The sequence below is a fragment of the Apodemus sylvaticus genome, chromosome 17, assembly GCF_947179515.1.
Source record: "Apodemus sylvaticus chromosome 17, mApoSyl1.1, whole genome shotgun sequence".
Lineage (NCBI taxonomy): Eukaryota > Metazoa > Chordata > Mammalia > Rodentia > Muridae > Apodemus > Apodemus sylvaticus.
In genome coordinates this window covers 11353425-11372816 of record NC_067488.1, presented here as the reverse complement: position 1 = coordinate 11372816, position 19392 = coordinate 11353425, and positions in this window count along the sequence as shown.

The following is a 19392-nucleotide window of genomic DNA, read 5'->3' as shown; positions in this document are numbered from 1 at the left end:
GATAACTCTTCCAAATAAATAGACTTGATTCTTACTCTTATTTTCTGTATCTTTAAAGAATTAAAAAAAAAAAAGACTCGGAGAGTGTTGGCATATGGTTTCCAGCTGGGACTTTTTTCAATTTTTTTCTCCTCTCTTTTCTAAGTAAATCTCTGAAGGAGTGAACAAGTCAGAGAGCAAGAGCTACTGTAACTTTGTTTATTTTAAAACCATGTTTGGAGAAGGATCGTTCCAGTCTGATCTAAGAAAAAAAATAAAATTACACTTTAAGTATCTCATGGCACAAACTTGTGGCAGATTTGATTTGAATATACTTCTTGTCTCATAAATTCAACAAAATTGAATTTCTTAAATTTTACACTGGAGCAGAGAAAGTGGTGTACACATTATTCACAAACATAAAAATGGCTCCAGTATCAAATAGTGAATATATAAAAAACCATTTTCATTAGAATAAGAACAAGGAGTGATGTTATGTCTACAGATATGTGTGTGTTGAAGTGGGGTATTAACAAATGGAAAAGACAATAAAATTCAGCAACAGTGTTTCTGTTTTAAATTCCACTTTTTAAAAGGAGACTGTGGGATAAATTACAGCAGTCTTTGGGAAAGCAGAGTCATTAAAATTAGGAGATGGAAAATATTAAATCGATGATGTGAGGTAAGACTCTTGATGATACAGGAAACTCCCTTGTAAGTCCTGCCTGTATGTACTGCCTGTTGTCATAAATCAAATATGAGTGGTTCGATAATTACAGATCTATATTCTCTCCTTATTTTATCCTACTTTCGGTTGTAACTTACTTGCTATCCTTATGGAGGGAAAATATGCCTTATTATTCTCTTTATACTCAATTACAATACTACTGTTAAAAGAAATCATGTTATTTTCTGTTATAAAACAATTTTGTGGGTATATTTCCCAACTAAACTTGTAACTTCAAATAAAGTAGTAAACCTAGGGATATCATTATATAGGAATAAAAAGTTGAACATACTATGAATTATAATTCTCTTAATACTATGATCTCACAGGGTTATTTGTGGCTTCATTACATAGTGGGGTGGATTTTATTTTATCACAATTCTTTGAAAATATATTTGACTTTGTTTTGAAGTAAATGACCTAAATAATCAAACATTAAAAAAGTGTTTTAATAAATTGGCTGCAGTCATTAAGAAACTTCCTAATTTATATTTAAGAGATAATTTAATAGTCCAAAGTGTGTGTGTATGTGAATATATATATATATATATATATATATATATATATATATAATCAACACAAGATGAGTAAAAAGCACAAGAAACCAGATTTGTATTATAAAACTTTACAATGTGAATTGGTCTTGTAAGTTTTCATTTAGTTCATAAATAGATTAATAAATCCTCATCAGTTTTGACATTCTAAAAATATTAAAAGTGAAAGATTTGGGTATCATTTTTGAGAAGTGATAATGATAATGGTTAAATATTTTTGTACTATCAAGAACTAAGTTTGGTTTATCACTCATGAAACTAGTTATAATTGGCAGCATATTATCAATGAATAAATACCCAAGTGTCAACACAGGCAAGACTATCAACAATGCGTTGCATGCTAAGCACAATTAAGTGGAAAACAACAGGTCAACCAGAGTGCACTGGTCAGATTTCATTTTTAGAGTGGTTACTGCCTTTTCAGATTATAGTCACTTAAAATGAAGCTATATGAAACTAACTCGAGTAGAGAATTTGTCAAAACTAGAAAAATACTTTTTTAATATTTGAGAGAGGAAAGGGTGTATTTATTCAAAATAAAATTATTTGTTGAAAAACTTGGGTACTTCTGAAGCTTTCCTTGGTTCATCAACAGGCAAATATAAAGAGGGAATGGTGTTTTTGAAGAAATGTCGTTGAGAAATAGATACTCAAATGAACTTATAATCATGCAAATACATTGAACAAACACATTGCACAAATATGGGTACGTAATATTTGCCTTGATCACTGTGTGTAAGAGAGTCTCCATCACTTGGTTTGGTTTTTCAGTTGTAGCTGGTATGCCCCAGCACTGCTGTTCTTAAGATCTTAATCTGGCTCAACTTCTCGCATTATTGGTATTTAAAAACATAAGCTTGCCAGGCATGGTGGCATGCACCTTTAATCTCAGAACTCCAGAGGCAGTGGCAGCTGATCTCTGTGCGTCTGAGACCAGGCAGCATGGTCTACAAAGCAAGTCCAGGGGCATCCAGGGCTCTGTTGCACAAAGAAACCCTGTTTCAAAAAAAAAGTAAACCAAAACAAAAACAATAACAACGACAACAAACAAGCGAAACAAAAACAACAAACACAGAAGCTTATGAGTCTGACTACCCTATTGAATAGAAGCTAATTCTACATACCTTAGAAGGTCAAATATAAAAATATCTGAAAGTGTAGCACAATACTTAACATGAATAAGTCTTAAGTGGTTAAAATAATCACTGTAATGAAGTCATCATTTCTTGGACTGTTTCTGTTTTCTTTTCCATTTATCATTCAGTTCTGGTACAAGATGATCTAGCAAACTCTGTAATATTTGCTTAGTGACAATTATAGATGACTGATGTAGGTTTAAAAAAAAAACCTCAGAAGGAGTAAAGGTGGTTTTTGTTAGCGTTTTATCTATACTTTACCAATCTATATATTTTAAGTTGTCAAATATGTAGAATATATTGAATATTCAGCAAGAAATCAAAGAAGCTCAAATATTTCCATATACTTACAAAATCATCAAAGAAACCCATGAAAATTTCAAGTGAAGTGGAGCTATAGTCATGTCTATCTCTATCTCCTGCTATATGTAACTAAAACTATTATCTCTTTAGCCATAAAACTACCAGTGATAAACTTACTAACAAACACAATTTTTCTTCTGTTTTTTTTCTGTTTAGATTTTTCTTTAAACATTTTAACTATAAAAAGCCATGATACAAGTGTCAAATAGTACAACTTTAATGTTTTTAATTATTTACAACTTCAAACGGAAGTGAAGACAATTGTCAATAAGAGGACATATAAGGTTCGTTCACAGCAGAAGACATACTAGTTCAGATATATTGGATTCTGTAATCTACCCCTTCCATCTCTCATCTTCCTAGTCCTGTTCCTTGCTTGAACATGGAAAAATAAGAAATGGCTTCACACATTTTTTAATACAAATGTAATCGTAATCCTTTATTAATAAGCAAAGCAGTAGCAGTATGAATATGAACTTCTAGAAGACAAACTAGGATACAAGGCCTTTCCTCATACTGGTGGCAACCAAGATAAAATCCACCAGAACAAATCACTTCATGAGGGACTCAATCTGTCCTAAAATGTTGTTCAGTTATGGTAATGTCTGGGAAATAAAATGTCTGGATGGTTTTCTGTAACACCTTTGATTTAAAATCCCAGAAAAAAACACATGAATGAGTAATTCAAGTATGAGAAGAGAGATATACATTCTGTTGTATATGTTTTATACTTTACCACATCATTTAGAATTCCCATCAATCATCCCATATTTATTTATTCTTTACTTTGTTGAAGTTGAGCTAGAAATTGAAAGAGACCATTTTGGTCCATATCAAATGAGCTTAAATAGCAAACTTGTGCATCAACATGCCGTGTTTTCCCATGAACTCTTTACTTCCCACATTCCCTAAGATTTTAATATCATATCAGCAATCCTCCTTACCAACACACACACACAAACACACACACACACATATGCACACACATGCACACACACAAACACAAGGCAATCACACAGATATATGCACACACACACACGTATACTCACATATATACATGCACACACACATACACATACACACACGTATACTCACATATATACATGCACACACACATTCATACACACACACACACACACACACACACACATTTGATTAAATCAGGTCTAGGTAGTTCTCTCAAAATGAGTTGCTCAGATCCTCTTTTCAACTATTTTATGTAACATTCAGAAATTCTAGGCGAAAAATTGGGGGCATCTAAGATCAAATAAAAGTAGCCTTTTAGTGGGTGTATGTGAACTTCTGAAGTGACACATAGAAAAATCTCTTCTTAGAGAAAGTAATGATTCAGGTTCAACATAGAAGACATGTTATACAAAGAGACTAAAAACAGGAAGTAAATATCTTAAATCCTGATAGTACTTCATTTTCTTGTTCCAGCCTCATGCAACCTCTCTTTAAGATTTTCTCCATTAGTGTTCAACCAGTTTGAGTCTGCTTTTATTTCTTACAACTACGGTACAATATAGGTTAATTCCTGTATCATTTTAATAATATTATTTTATTTCTGAGATTTTAATATAATTACATCATTTCTCCCTTTCCTTTCCTCCCTCTCAAGCATCTCATATCCCTCCTTGCTCTTTTTCAAGGTCACAGTCCATTTTCATTAGTTTTTATTATATGTGTGTGTATATATATATATATATATATATATATATATATATATATATATATATTGTAACCTTCTTAGTCTTATAATGTTACTTGTATTTATGCTTTCAGAGATAAACATTTGGATTTGAATAACCAATTACATATTCTTTCCTGGGGAAGAATGTTTCTCCTTCTTTCAGCATCCCTAAGTTGCCTGTAGTTATTCTGTAGAGACCTGTGGTTGCCCCACCCCCATCCAGAAACTTTGGCATGACTGTTGCTGGTATTGTTGTTGGTATTCTTGTACACTCATGTTTAGTCAGTCATGTCAGTAACACTGTATGGATGTAACTACTAACATTATCAGGAAAACAACTGAGTTATTTTTATTGGTCCATTTTTACTTTCATTAATAATCATGATATAATGAAACTCATAAAATGAAAACATGAAATAATGTTCATACTTCTGTAAAAGCAGGTGGGCTGGCAGCAGTTTACCACAGCACGTGAGCAGAGGTCAGAGAGAAGCTTTCTAGAGTCAGTTTCTTCCGCCTTTGTCTTTGTTCAAATGCCATCTCACTCCCTCTTGTTTCTTCCACTGCTCAAGTGTCCACTTAGTTTTCTTGACCTCATCTCCACAACAGTGCTGGGATGGTTGCAAATGCCCTTCACTACATCTGGCCTTTCACATGGTTTCTGGAACCGTACAAGGTCCTTGGATTTGTACAGCAAAAGTTTTTATGGGGTAAACCATCTCCATAACCCCTTAGTATCATTTTGAAAGTAAAGTTGCCAATCAAGTTGCTACTATTACATAGTAAAATTCAGTGAATAGCATTTTTATTTTATTTTTTATTAGATATTTGCTTTATTTAGATTTCAAATGGTATCCCTTTTCTAAGATACCCCCCTGCAAATCCCCTATACCCTCTCCCTACCCCTGTATCTTTACCAATCCTACATCTGATAGAAGACTAATATGCAATATATACAAAAAACTCAAGAAGAATCATGGTATGCACTCACTAATAAGTGGATATTAACCTAGAAACCTGGAATACCCAAAACATAATCTACACATCAAATGAGGTACAAGAAGAAAGGAAGAGTGGCCACTTGTTCTGGAAAGACTCAATGAAGCAGTATTCAGCAAAACCAGAACGGGGTAGTGGGAAGGGGTGAGTGGGAGGACAGGGGGAGAGAAGGGGGTTTACAGGACTTTCTGGGAGTGGGGGGGCTAGGAAAGGGGAAATCATTTGAAATGTAAATAAAAAATATATCGAATAAAAAAAAACTCAAGAAGTTAGACTCCAGACAAGCAAATAACCCTATTAAAAATGGGGTACAGAGCTAAACAAAGAATTCTCAACTGAGGAATACTGGATGGCTGCGGAACACCTAAAAAAATGTTCAACATCCTTACTCATCAGGGAAATGCAAATCAAAACAACTCTGAGATTCTATCTCACACCAGTCAGAATGGCCAAGATCAAAAACTCAGGGGACAACAAACACCGGAGAAGATGTGGAGAAAGAGGACCACTCTTCCATTGCTGGTGAGATTGCAAGCTGATAAAAACACTGTGGATATCAGTTTGGCAGTTCCTTAGAAAACTGGAAAAAGCGCTACCCGAGGACCCAGCTATACCACTCCTGGGCATATATATACCCACAAGATGCTCTAACATGTAATAAGGGCACATGCTCTGCTATGTTCATAGCAGCCTTATTTATAATAGCCAGAAGTTGAAAAGAACCCAGATGTACTTCAACAGAAAATGTGGTACATTTACACTATGGAGTACTACTAGCTATTAAAAAGAATGAATTCATGAAATTCTTATGCAAATAGATGGAGCTAGAAAATATCATCCTGAGTGAGGTAACCCTATCACAAAAGAACACACATGTTATACACTCTCTGGTAAGTGGATATTAGCCCAAAAGTTCAAAATACCCAAGATACAACTCACAGACCACATGATTAAGAAGAAGGAAGATCAAAGTGTGGATACTTTGATCCTTATTGAAAAGTAGATCAAAATACCAATGGCTCACAGCCAACCAATAGTATGTACATAGGGTTCCCAAAGGAACAGCTAGAGAAAGGACCCAAGGAGCTAAAGAGGTTTGCAGCCTCGCAGGAGGACCAACCAGTGCCCCCCAGAGCTCTCAGGGACTAAACCACCAACCAAAGAGTACACATGGAGGGACTCATGGCTCCAGATACATATGTAGCAGAAGATGACCATTTTAGTTATAATGAGAGGAGAGTCCATTGGTCCTTTGAAGGCTCGATTCCCCAGAATAGGGGAATACAAGTCAGGAAATTGGGGAGGGAAAATAGGGGGATGGGATAGAGTGGTTTTAGGAGGGGTAATATGGAAAAGGCATACCGTTTAAAATGTAAATAATAAAGTATCTGATAATAAAAAATATATATCATAGGGATACTTGTACATTACTTTATATATACAATACCTAAATATGGAAACAACTTAGATAGCCAAGGAAAAAGGAATAAAGAAAAAGGCACATGTAGAGAATGGAAAAGAAATTAGCCATAAAGATTGAATTAAATTGTTTTCAGGAAAATGGAGGTAACTGGCAATAATCATACAACGCTAATTAAATATCATGTAATTTCTCTTATATGTGCTTCTTAGATTTTGTGTAGATACATAAAATCATATGTATAAGATATAAAAGTACAAGTGAAAATATCTATTGGAAGAATAAAACAGAAGAGAATGGACAGGAAAGGACAAGGAAGGAAGATAGGTATGGAGGAGCAAATGTGTTCAACACACAGTGTATGCTTGTATGAGAATGGATTTGTGTAATATAATACCATGTACAATGAGTACTGGACTTTTTTTATAAAGTACTTTGAACTTCAGAAGCCACCAAAATTACAAATATAACTATTACCAAAACACTTAAGTGGAACTTTCTTGAAACTTCTGAACCTTGTCTTGGGCATATATTGTCATTTCCTAAGTGTTTCACTCTCTTGCAACAATCATATGTAAATCTATTTTATTTTAGGCCTCCTCATCTATGCTAATGTAAGAAAACCTAGTTAAGAGGTCTAGAGAGATGGCTCAGCAGTGAAGAGCACTAACTGCTCTTCCGAAGGTCCTGCGTTCAAATCCTAGCAACCACATGGTGGCTCACAACTATCCTTAATTAGATCTGACTCCCTCTTCTGGAATGTCTGATACAGCTGCAGTATACTCACATATAATAAATAAATAAAACTTTATTAAAAAAAGATTAAGTGTATTGGTTCAGCCAGCTAAACTTGGTTAGAAATGTGTCTTTGGTGTGCTGCTGTATTTGAGATGACACTCTTTAATATTGCCAACAAGTCCCAGAATGTTAAATGTCACTCTCTTCTGGTGACTTCTCAGTACCAAAAGTTGTTACCTGACTTCAGACTTGTGTATGTCTGTCTATTTAATACCCCCGACTAGATGTCTGGTAAGCATTTCCTACTTACCATGATTAAATTAAATTCCTGATGTTCTAATCTTCCAACTATTCTAAGCCAGCTTCCCCAATAGTCTCCCTTCCTCAGTACATGCATCTTTATCCTTCTAGTTTTTCAAGCCAAAACCTTATCATCTTTCTCTCACTCCTCAAATCCTATCAGTCAGCATATTCTGTTGACCCTATCTTTTAAAACATACACAATTTTACCACTTTTTATCACAAATCATTCACACTTGGATTATTACAAATACTTTCTTGCTGGTTCTTGCAAAACCTCTTGTATTTTTAGAATTAATATAAAAACTATTTTTTTAAAAAAAATAACTTGTTTTGTTGCTGTTAAGACATGGAGATCTCCTGTGTAGCTTTTGCGGGCCTCAAAATCATTATGTGACCAATGGTAGCCACAAATTTGTAGCCTGTCTTCTACCTCTACCTTTCGGTGCTGAGTATGCAAATGTGTGCTACCATTCTGCTTCAACATTTCTCAATTAAAGTTCACCCCACAGCTTCTGCCATACTTTGAACATATGGAAAATACAGTAGCCTAATTATTGAGTGTCATTCCATTTTCATTGCCTATCAATTTCTCCCCTTTATCTAGCCCCAGTGGACGTCTTGTTCTAGCCTTGTGTTCATGACATATACTAGTATGACTCTCCCTTATTTTCAGGCATGTTCCTATTCACAATGTCCGTCCATTCCATGTGTCCTCTGTTATGCTTTTTTTTGTCTATTAATATGGTGCTAGTGTGATTGCATTAATAAATTTTCTATTCCTGACTTTTGAGTCAATGCTTTTTCAGTGACTCAGGAACTAAATAGAGATCTTTTGAATTTACAAAAGTGATCACTACCTAATCTTGCATGTTTACATCCTTCCCAAACTGTACTTATTGAGAATATGTGAGCAGCAGGTCAGGGGCTGCATTCTTTTAAGTGCTAGTAAATCCCATCAAAATCTTCATGGAATGCCTGGGTTACAAACTCATTAAATTTTGGGGGTTGTTGTTTTTATTGTTATTGTCTTTTTTATATAATATAATTACATTAGAAAGCACCTACTCCTAAGGTTCAGGGAACATTGCAGAAGAGGTGTCAAAAATACTGTTAAGAGTCAGAAGAGTTTACTCTGGAACTATATGTCCTGGAAATATCAGATGCTACATCATAAACTCTCACCAACACCAACATGACTACCTAACCAAAAACTGGAAAGAGACACCAATAAGATATGTCAAAGTGGACAAGGAGATCTCACAAGGCCTTCCCTATACACAAATACAGGCAACTATGAAATGTGAAGAAGAGAGAAATAGTCTTCCTTAGGAACTATCACACCAATTGGTTATCCAATACCAAGCATATTCATGTAACATGAATAAAAAGAGAGGGCATGAATTTGAAAGAGCAAGAAGAAAGGAGGGTTTGGTAGGAGAGGAGGAAATAGAACAAGGAAATGATCTAATTATATTATAATCTCGAAAAGATGAATTGTAAAATGTCATAAATTTGATAGACAAGGAGACATAAGAGAAGTGTGTAAATCAGTAGTTTGGATAAGCTGGAGTGAGGGAAGGTTAGGGGACAAGTGATGTAACTCTATTTCAACTTAAAATATATTTAAAAACAAATAGATAAAAGACTAAGTTGACACCAGCCCAAAATATAATATAAATTTTTAATAATGTTGAATTTACTTATTAAACCCTCTCATACTTGTAGCTGGTTTTTGCTATCTTGTGGGTTCTTCTTTTTCCTACACTTTATCCCCCTGTTTTCCCCCTAACACTAACTAGGAAAGAAACAAGAATAGAGGGGAAAGAGGAATTAGGAAATTATCCAAGTCTAATATTTTTCCTTCTGTTTCTTCTTTGACCATGGTTACTAAAAAACCACAAACAACCTTCCTAAATATTCTCTTGGGTCCCTGTTGGAGTAGGTGAGGTCTTGGTGGAGAGTGTTTCACTAGGGGGTGGGCTTTGAGGTCTCAGAAGCTCAGGGTATGTCTAGTGGCTCCGCTCTCTGGCTGGTGCCTGCAGATCCAGACATAGAACTCTTTAGCTCCTTCTCCAGTACCATGTCTGCCTTTATGCAACCATCCTGCCTGTTATGACAATAATGAACTAGGCTTCTGAAATTATAAGCCAGCCCCAATTAAGTGTTTTCTTTTATAAGAATTGCCATATTCATGGTTGTCTTTTCACAGCAATAAAACCCTTAACTAGACATATACTATTTCCTTCAAAATATCTTAATTGTGACAAATGTGCCACACGGTCTATTTCAAAAGCACAATACTACTTTCCATGCTGGTAAACCACCCTTCTAACAAAAATGAAGTCACTTGGCCCTTAGATTGGTTCATGTGTCAAAACATGCTCAAGAGAAATAATATCTAATCAGAAGTCATGTAGTTGTTATTTACCTAATTTAAGTTGATAAATTTTGGATTCAATGAGTTCTGTTTATTCCCTGGCATTTTAAAAGCACTGTATTCTCTAAAGAGATTGTTAGTAGTCATTAAGTTTGGTTTTTTTGGTTTTTTTTTTTTTTTTTTTTTTTTTTTTTTTACAGAAACAAAGCTTAAAATGGGTATCATGTGCTAAATAAAGAGCCAGAATGGTGCATTTTCCTAACTCTAGCAATGATGGTGGTTGGTCCTAGTTCCCACTTCTGATGGCAAGTATCCTCTGCCTTGTCTAAGCTCACATCCTTAGATCACATGCTTTCTATCTGCCCTATCACATGTCCACTTTCACACACTAGCTCAAGTTTGTTCCTCACCAAAGTGAATGCTAAAGAATGCTGAAGGCTCATGAGAATGGGAACTAAGGGCTAGTAAAATGTATAGAGCTAGAGATTTAGGGTGAAGTCAATGAGATAGAGAAGGATAGGGATGATTAGAAAAAAACAAAATTAATACTTACCTTAAACTAGTCCCACTTTGTGGATTTAAATTAAAAGATATCATACCTTTTTTTCACACTTTTTGTAAACAAGATGAGACTTAGGGGCACTTTAGTGCAAAAAGCTAAGGGTATTTAATAGGACAGAAGGTAAGAATAAATAAGACATTCCTGAGGGTGGAAAAACATGCTTAAACACTTGGGTTAAAACAGAGTTCCATGGAATGCAAATGCTTTTCCAATAGTAGCACCAAACTGAGTGAAAGAAGGAAGGTTTCATAAGCAAAGGAAAAAGGGTCTGATTATTGTAGCACAAATATCCATATTGGTGATTCCATAGTTTTAGGAGCATGATAAAATTCAACACTTGCACAAATTAGAACTGTTATTTGAAGAAATCAACTCAATCAGTTTGATTGGTCAAAGGAAACTTAAACCTGTGTGTGTGCGCGTGTGTGTGCGTGTATCTGTGTGTGTGTGTGCGTGTATCTGTGTGTGTGTGTGTGTCTGTGTGTGTGTGTGTCTGTGTGTGTGTCTATGTGTGTGTGTGTGACTTGTGTGTCTGTGTATATCTGTGTGTGTGTCAGTAACAATTTGCTTGACAGGAATTAGGAAGCATTCCAGAACCTGTAGCCATGGAACTGTTATATTTTTAAAGGTTCCCCTAGAATAACTGCTTAGTAATAGTTGCCTGAGGTATAAATATACATTTTCTTTGAGACAAATCTAAAATTTTTCTTTTGACTTAAGGTTTATTTAATTCTCCTTGCTCTCTTTCTGATAGTCTATTAGGTAATTATAGTCTGTGTAGCAAGCCAAGAGTACCAATCCATATGCTCTTAATTAGTATGGTTTCTATAAGTTCCACAAATGGATATGATATATTTCTAAGTAAAGCAGTCTCACAAAAAGAAAGGATATAACAACATGAAATTGAGAATGATTAGGCTATGAATTCATGTTGTTATAATAATGATGCCATTAAGTATGAGATGGGAACATTCATATTAGGCTCAGAATAGAAGAGTGTATTGCCTCTTCCAACAATAAATCAACTTAGAGGAATTTTCAGTTTATAAAAACATAACATTTGAGAATAGCATATAAATTCCTCTTGAGATCTTTCAAAAATTAAGTTGACAGTATGCCTGATAAAGTTCCTCAGAGAAAATAAACTTTTTTGGGAAAGTAAAATTTTAAAATTTTATAATTTATATAAACACAGCTGGTATAGAAACCTGCAGCATAGATAAGGATGTTCTTTTAGGAGGAATGAGAAGTACTTGAATAGGGTGTCACCCATCCATATTGTGCTTAATAATTTTGGAGTATGAGTGTTTTATGAGTCAAAAAGTAAATTCAAAGTATAGAGACACAAGGACTTGAAGAGAAACCAGACAAGAAATCGAATAGCCTTCATGACTTCCAAGAGAGAATGAAGCATAGCCTACAACTTTTAACACTGAGTCAGAGATTATCAGATAGGGAGATAATAATTAGTACTGTCCTCTTCCTAGCAGACCCTGCTTTAATTGCTGTACAAGTATTAGTTACTCTTATCCTCAAGATTTGATGAGGTCAAAATAATTCAATTTTATAGATTGGACAATTCACTCAGGCATCTGACTCAGCATCTCGGCTGGTAGATAGCATTCCAAAATGCTGTCCCATAAATGCTGATGGCTGGGTCCCTTAAAGGCAGAGGGTGCAGTATAGCCTCTCCCTTTGTTCAGCTCAGCCTGAACAGAGTGACCAAATGAAGTCCCTTACTCTACCTTGCCCTTAAATGAAGCCTTCACAGGCTCTCATTTATCAACTCATTTGTCACAATTTTAATCTTTTGGTCTACTTTAAAAAAAATTTTAATAGGCATAGAAAAAGAATCTTCATTTTTAGAGACACTTTCCTCTGAAAAAAAAATTTCTTTAAGAAAAAAAATATGTTAAACCTGAGAATTGCAAGAGGAAAACCTGATCCTCAATTTTTGAGCCAAATCTGAAGCAAGCTTTAAAATACTGGACAGGATGTTGGACTCTATTTCTAGATTCCCAGAAAATGGCTATGAGTCACATTTTGCAGAGTCTTAGAAAGGCAAAACCATTGAGTCTTTCTCATCAGAGCCAATCGGGGGCAAGCATGTATCCTGACATACTTCCTGCCCACAGCCAATCTCCCACCTCCACCCAACCAAGTACATCTGGTGTAGATGAGTCAAACAAACATGTGTAGGGGGAATCAAAAATACGTGTTATATATGAGACCACAGCCCCCCCCCCCCCAGCATTCAAGGAGGTTATCTTTTCTTGGACAAGTGGGACTTAGAAGTTAACTTTAACCTGTAACAAACGATCTAAAAATTATATAAATAAGCCAAATACCATTTCTAGTATCACTGAAGTAAGGAGAATCTTCCTTTTTCTTAGCATTCTTGGTTGCAGTGACCATATGCTAGCATTCAACTGAGTCTTTGAGGTATCTAGTTGAAGAGAAAGTAGGGCTTACCTAGGCAATATAAGAAAAAAACCACACATTCATAGAAATTGAAATATCGAAAATAAATGAGATAAAACCTGTCATGATTATGAAGCAGAAAGGAGAGGAAGAAGAAATAAGGAACAAGAAAATGACAGTATAAATAACAATTTGTGTGAGATGTTTCAGCCAACAGAAAAAGAAGCCCTAGAGAAAAGTTTTCAGAGGAAGTCGAGATCATAATCTTGTCACCTTGACAAAGGGGTTGAAGATAAGCAAGTCTGTGAGAACAAGTGTATGTGAGGATACCACAAACATGTAAAACCCTGAAAAAACAAAATGCTATTATTCACTCCAAGCAACCGGGAGACCAGAAGTGCTCTGACCTGACCTGTGAAAAATGAAGGGAAGAATTAGAAAATGGTAAAACAAAATCTTTTAGACTATGATGAGGAATTTGAATTTAATTCTTAGAGAAATTGGACGTCAATGAAGATGCTCAACCAGAAAGAAAAGAAGGATGATTAAATTCTAGTTGGTTACCCTCTGAAGGCTAGATTCTCATAGGAACATAGTTCCAAGTGGGGATGAAAAGGCACCTGAGGTGAGTGGTGTCTTCTACATGTGCTTTTTAGAGCCCAGTAAGTAAACACGCTGCGGAGCTTAGGAACAAGGTCTAGACAGAAAATAGAAAAGAATACAAGATTAAAACCTAAAGTTTCCATACACAAAAGTTGAGCTGAAGAGGAGAGAAGAGTGAGATCAAAGAAAATCTTAGACTCTGAGCAACAGAGACTTAGCTACTGGGAAGCACAACATGAAGATGTCTGTGATGTTGGCATATTCATACTCTCATCAAATCTACTATCATTAACTGTGACTTTGCCAAATAAGATTTTAATTTGAGCTTGTGTTTTTAGCTTATAAAAACTGAGTAAATATAGATTGAATGGATAATGTTAATGATCACTTTTTCGACAATACAAATTAGTGTCTAATAGAAGAAGGACAGCCTCTACACAATGTCTTCTTAAATGTTGAAATCTTTACATTGATGACTTTGGCACTAAAGACAACTATTCTATCAGGTTAAAATTCATAAGAGTTGCATTTTGTCTTGCTGTTATATAATACTTCTATCTCAAGAACAGTTGTAAGCTGCCCACAGTGCAACCACAGACTCTCTAGAAAATGCTGTGTCTAGTTATCCAATTACCCTCCTCTACCCAAATTGTAACTGAGTTTCTCCCTCAGGATAAGTTTTTTTTAATAGTTTTCAAAAGATTATTGTTTTAAAATTAGATTTAATATGGGATAAACTGTGTCAAGAAAGGCACAGAGACACAAACAACAAAAACAGTTTTCTTTGGTGCATAAATAACATCATAGAAAAAGCAATCTATTATCCTGCCTCATTTTTTTGGCATTTCTATATCAAATTAAGTTGGATAAAAAGTTCCAAACCTTCTTCAGGAAATATTTTGTTGTTCTCTTAAACAGCAGTTTTCACTTAATACAGAACAACTCTGTGGCAAATGCCCAAATTTTATACTGACATGTGTAATTTTCCAGAAGAAATGTCAAGTCCTATTGCTTGCCTCGTAATATGGATTGATTAGATGCAATGTCAGAGTTCTATTAAGAACATATGAAATGAAGACTGCCTAGAAAAGTGGGCACATCTATGGTAATAATAATATTTTGCTTTTAAAGCTGGGATGTTTCATGCTAAAACAGTACACTTCTCAGGGCTTGGATAAATAAGCTCGAATTTCAGACTAAATGGTGGAGTACAAACACTTGTGTTCAGATTCTGTTATTTTTACACATGTACACATGGCCCTCGAGGGAGTTTCTGATTCCTGGTGATATGCATTAGCTTTGGGATCTCCAATCACCCAGCTGTAACATAGTAATGGATGTGTGTATCCAATCCCAACACCTCCTGATCATCCTTCTTGCCCCTTGGGTCTCATTTGTCAAAGTTAGTCTTAAAATATTTGGAGCAAGAGTTCTTTTCCTTCAGTGCTGAATTAATAACCACACTGTTTTCACTATTTCTGATTATATTTAAATTTTATGCTATAAAACAGCTCTTAAAATACTTGCCAAGACTGGATTCTATCTAACAACAAATGATATTTACCTTAAAGTAATAGACTTGAATAAAATATCACAGCACTTCCTATATATTAGGTTAAATATTCTCATAGACACTGTAGCCACAGAGTAGTTTAGTGAATCCCATAACTAAGAATTATCTCTTACGTCTTTCCTTTATTCATCATGGTCATAGAGAAGCTGATTCCCTATTGTTAATAGGACATATCTGTCAATATGCTACACTGTGTTTTTACTACCTATGGAAATATATGCATTTATATTTTCTTTCAGATGCCACAGATGCTCAACCTTATATGACTGAACAGTATTGAGTGTCCTAGGGCAGCCTCGATTACATAGTGAGACCTTATCTCAAAAGAGTAAAAACAGAAAAGCTCAAGTATTTTGCTAAGTGCCTATTATATCCATTATATTAATAATATATAAACAAGTTATATACATATAAACTACTTAAATACTATTTTAAATCATACTGATATTCTATTAAAAAGAACTGAGTCTTTTTTCCCCATCAAGAATGTTTAAAACTGTGGTTCTTAACCTGTGGCTTATAATCACTTTGGATGTCAAATGACCTTTCCAAAGAGGTCACCTAAACCATTGGAAACACAGATATTTGCATTATGATTTATGGCAATAGCAAAATTACAGTTATGAAGTAGCAACAAAAATAATTTTATGGTTGGGGGTCACTGTATTAAAATGTCTCAACATTAGGAAAATTAATCCCTATTTTAGAACACTGCAGCAACTAGGCCCTTCGGGATCAGAAGTGCACTTGCTTGCATATTATAATTAAGTGATAGGGTCTAACTATGTATTCAAAGATGGCCTGAAGATCTCCACTTTCTCTGTCCCACTAAATACTAAATCTAGAGATGCACCACCAAATGCAGCCTTTAATATTAGCTGTATACTTTAGACATTCAGGCTTGAAGTGATTAACACTTGTCACCCAGCTACTAACAGAACAGAGGATATGAGGCTAGGTCCTGGAACACATCTGCACTATTCAATTGCCTCCTTGCTAATATAGGAAATCTCCTATCTGTCCATACCTTACGGGACAGGTATGAAGGTTTTCAGTGTTTTAGGTGTCCTCTTCCACTCTCAGTGGTATTGATATTTAGTTGGTCCATTATCCACTTGAAAACTGTAGCAACAAAATACACGTTTGAATACTAATGTATATATTTGATTTGTACTAAGTTGCTTAGCCTCTATCTTAGATTTTAATAATAGTCTAACTGCCGATCTGTTAATTCCATTTGGTCTCTAGTCCCCTCATCTGCCTTCCCTACAGTTCAGGACCCTGAGAACACTAATTTGACTAGTGATTATATGCATGACACAAGGCCCCCATACCCTACTTTTCTAACCATTCTCATGAAACATCAGCATGAACCACACCCTAGTAACCATGAAGAAGTGTTCCAGGTAATTTCGAGTCCTGTCACCTTCCCCAATGGACTACAGCAGCCCTAGCTCATATAAAACCATACTGAAGTTCCTTTGTTTCTTGTGCATTTGTTACTGGAAGAATAATAATCTTAAAAAAGTTTTCTGGTGTTTATTTAATGGAAGAAGAGTAGGAGGAGAGAGAAGAAGGAACAAGAGGAGGAAGAGAAAGAGGAAGGAAAGGAGGAGGAGGAGGAGGAGGAGAGAAAAGAGGAGGAGGAAGTTGTTTTATTTATCTTACTTCAGGCTTTATTTTATTGTTCATATTTTTTATTACTTTCATCACTTTCTAATGGAATATCCATTCACACATTTACCAAATTACTGCTTCTGAAATCATACTTTTATTATACAATATACATGAAATTTCTAGTCTCTTCATGCCAAAAAAATTTCCAGCCTGACAAACGGAGTCCATTACAATTTGAACAGAACAATACACTCCAATCATCCTTGTATATTCTCCCCTCTCTCCCACACAGACCTATCCTCAAAGGCTTTTGGTCACTGAGTTGCCCTTACCATGCATGCCCCCTTTAAGCTTTCCCCTACATAGCTAACTTAACTCCTCCTTTAGTGTACCATTTTGATTTCCTTTCAGCAGTCCTGCCCCATGATCAGCATAATTAGTCTCTCCATATAGAACTTACTATCTGCAGTACTTCTTAAAATGTCCTGCATCTTCAAATAGTTTAACCACAGTTTTGCAAGATTTTCAATGGCTATCGCATTTTGACAAAAAACCATTTTTTGTCAACCCAACTGTTGACTTCAAAGCCAAAATCAGACCTCTCTCTTTTCATGTCTTATCAAACTATAATTATTTTCTCATTAAGATGTGCATAGAGGGGCTGAAAAGAGGACTCAGTAGTTAAGAGGAGTGATTGCTCTTCTAAAGGTCCTGAGTTCAAATCTTAGCAACCACATAGTGGCTCACAACCATCTGTAATGAGATCTGACACCTTCTTCTGGAGTGTCTGAAGATAGCTACAGTGTCCTTACATATAATAAATAAATAAATCTTTTTTTAAAAAGATGTGAATAAAAATTGATTTATTTTTCTAAAAGAAAGAAATCAAAATAATAAATTTCTTTTTAAAAATTTGAATATTGAACAGTAGTAAAATTTTATCTACATTATACATTAGACTTCAAATACACACACATACACACACACACACACACACACACACACACACGCACACATACACACAGACACACACACACACATTCCTCAATACATCTTTCTTTGTTTTTCTTTCTTTTGATAACAGCTATATATGTAGGCCTATATTTTTCTAGCCTATTTTAATAAGCATTCAACCTCCACTCTAGCCTACCATCCATCGAAAATAGTGGAAGAGAAAATTTATTAGAATGCAGGGGATTTAGATATGTTTAGAAGTATCGCTTTGATGTGAGTCCAGTCTTCATTGTCAGGATATCAGCAGTTTAGTTCAGTAGCAAACACTACACATGAACCAGCAGCTGCAGTCTAGTCCACTTGACAGTCACCACACACAAACCAGCAAGGGCAATCAATCCAGAAGAAACCACAGGGTCACCAACCTTTCTGAGGCCACTAAAACAGCAAGAAGCCACAGGAATCTCAGGAGAACTTCTTTGGCAAGTTTCCATGACATCACTACAAGTGGAACTCAGCAAAGCAATGTCAAATGAATCCATGTGTGCTGTCATTAGCAAAGAATAGCGAGGCAGAGCAAAGCAAAATGTTTGAACTCCCACACTTGTGGTGTCATATTTATATTCTTTCTTAACATCATACATCCTTTCATGTGTTTGCTATAGCAAAACATCCTTTCACCTTTGGCTGATATAGGAAAACATTAACATGTCTCCTGTGAACCTCAGCAAAACCTCATTTAACATAAATGACTTTCCAAAGGAGCCAGAAGTTTATGTGTGTGTGTGTGTGTCTGTGTGTGTGTGTGTGTGTGTGTGAGTAAATATATCAGATTGGAGGGAGCAAGATAGCTTAGTAGTAAAAACAGATGATTGACTCCACAAAGTTGAACTCTGACTTCTAAAGGAACATGGTGACATATGTGCCCACACTTATGTGCAAGGACACATACATACAAAGACACAGACAGATATATGCATGCATGGTCACACATCACACAGTTCGTTATACTTACACCCAATTATAATAAATAAAATGAGGTATTTTAAAAACATTTTGTTCATTGCAGTTGCTATTTTTACTTCCCAGATGAATCAGGGAAGATAAGATTCTTTATGATAAATTTCTGTAGACATAGTTATGAAATTCCAAAGGTAAGGGTGTGATACAGCCTTGACTTTTTCTTTCCTTTTTCCTTTTTCTTTAATGTAAAACATCTAAGAAAGATACATGATCATTTTCCATAAATATTTAGACAATTGTATGATCTGCTGGAGCAAACACACCATGTTATAAAGCTGTTTATTTACTACACAGAATTGCATAGATATTTGGGTGAGGAAAATCTTTTTTAGCCTTAATGACCACATTTG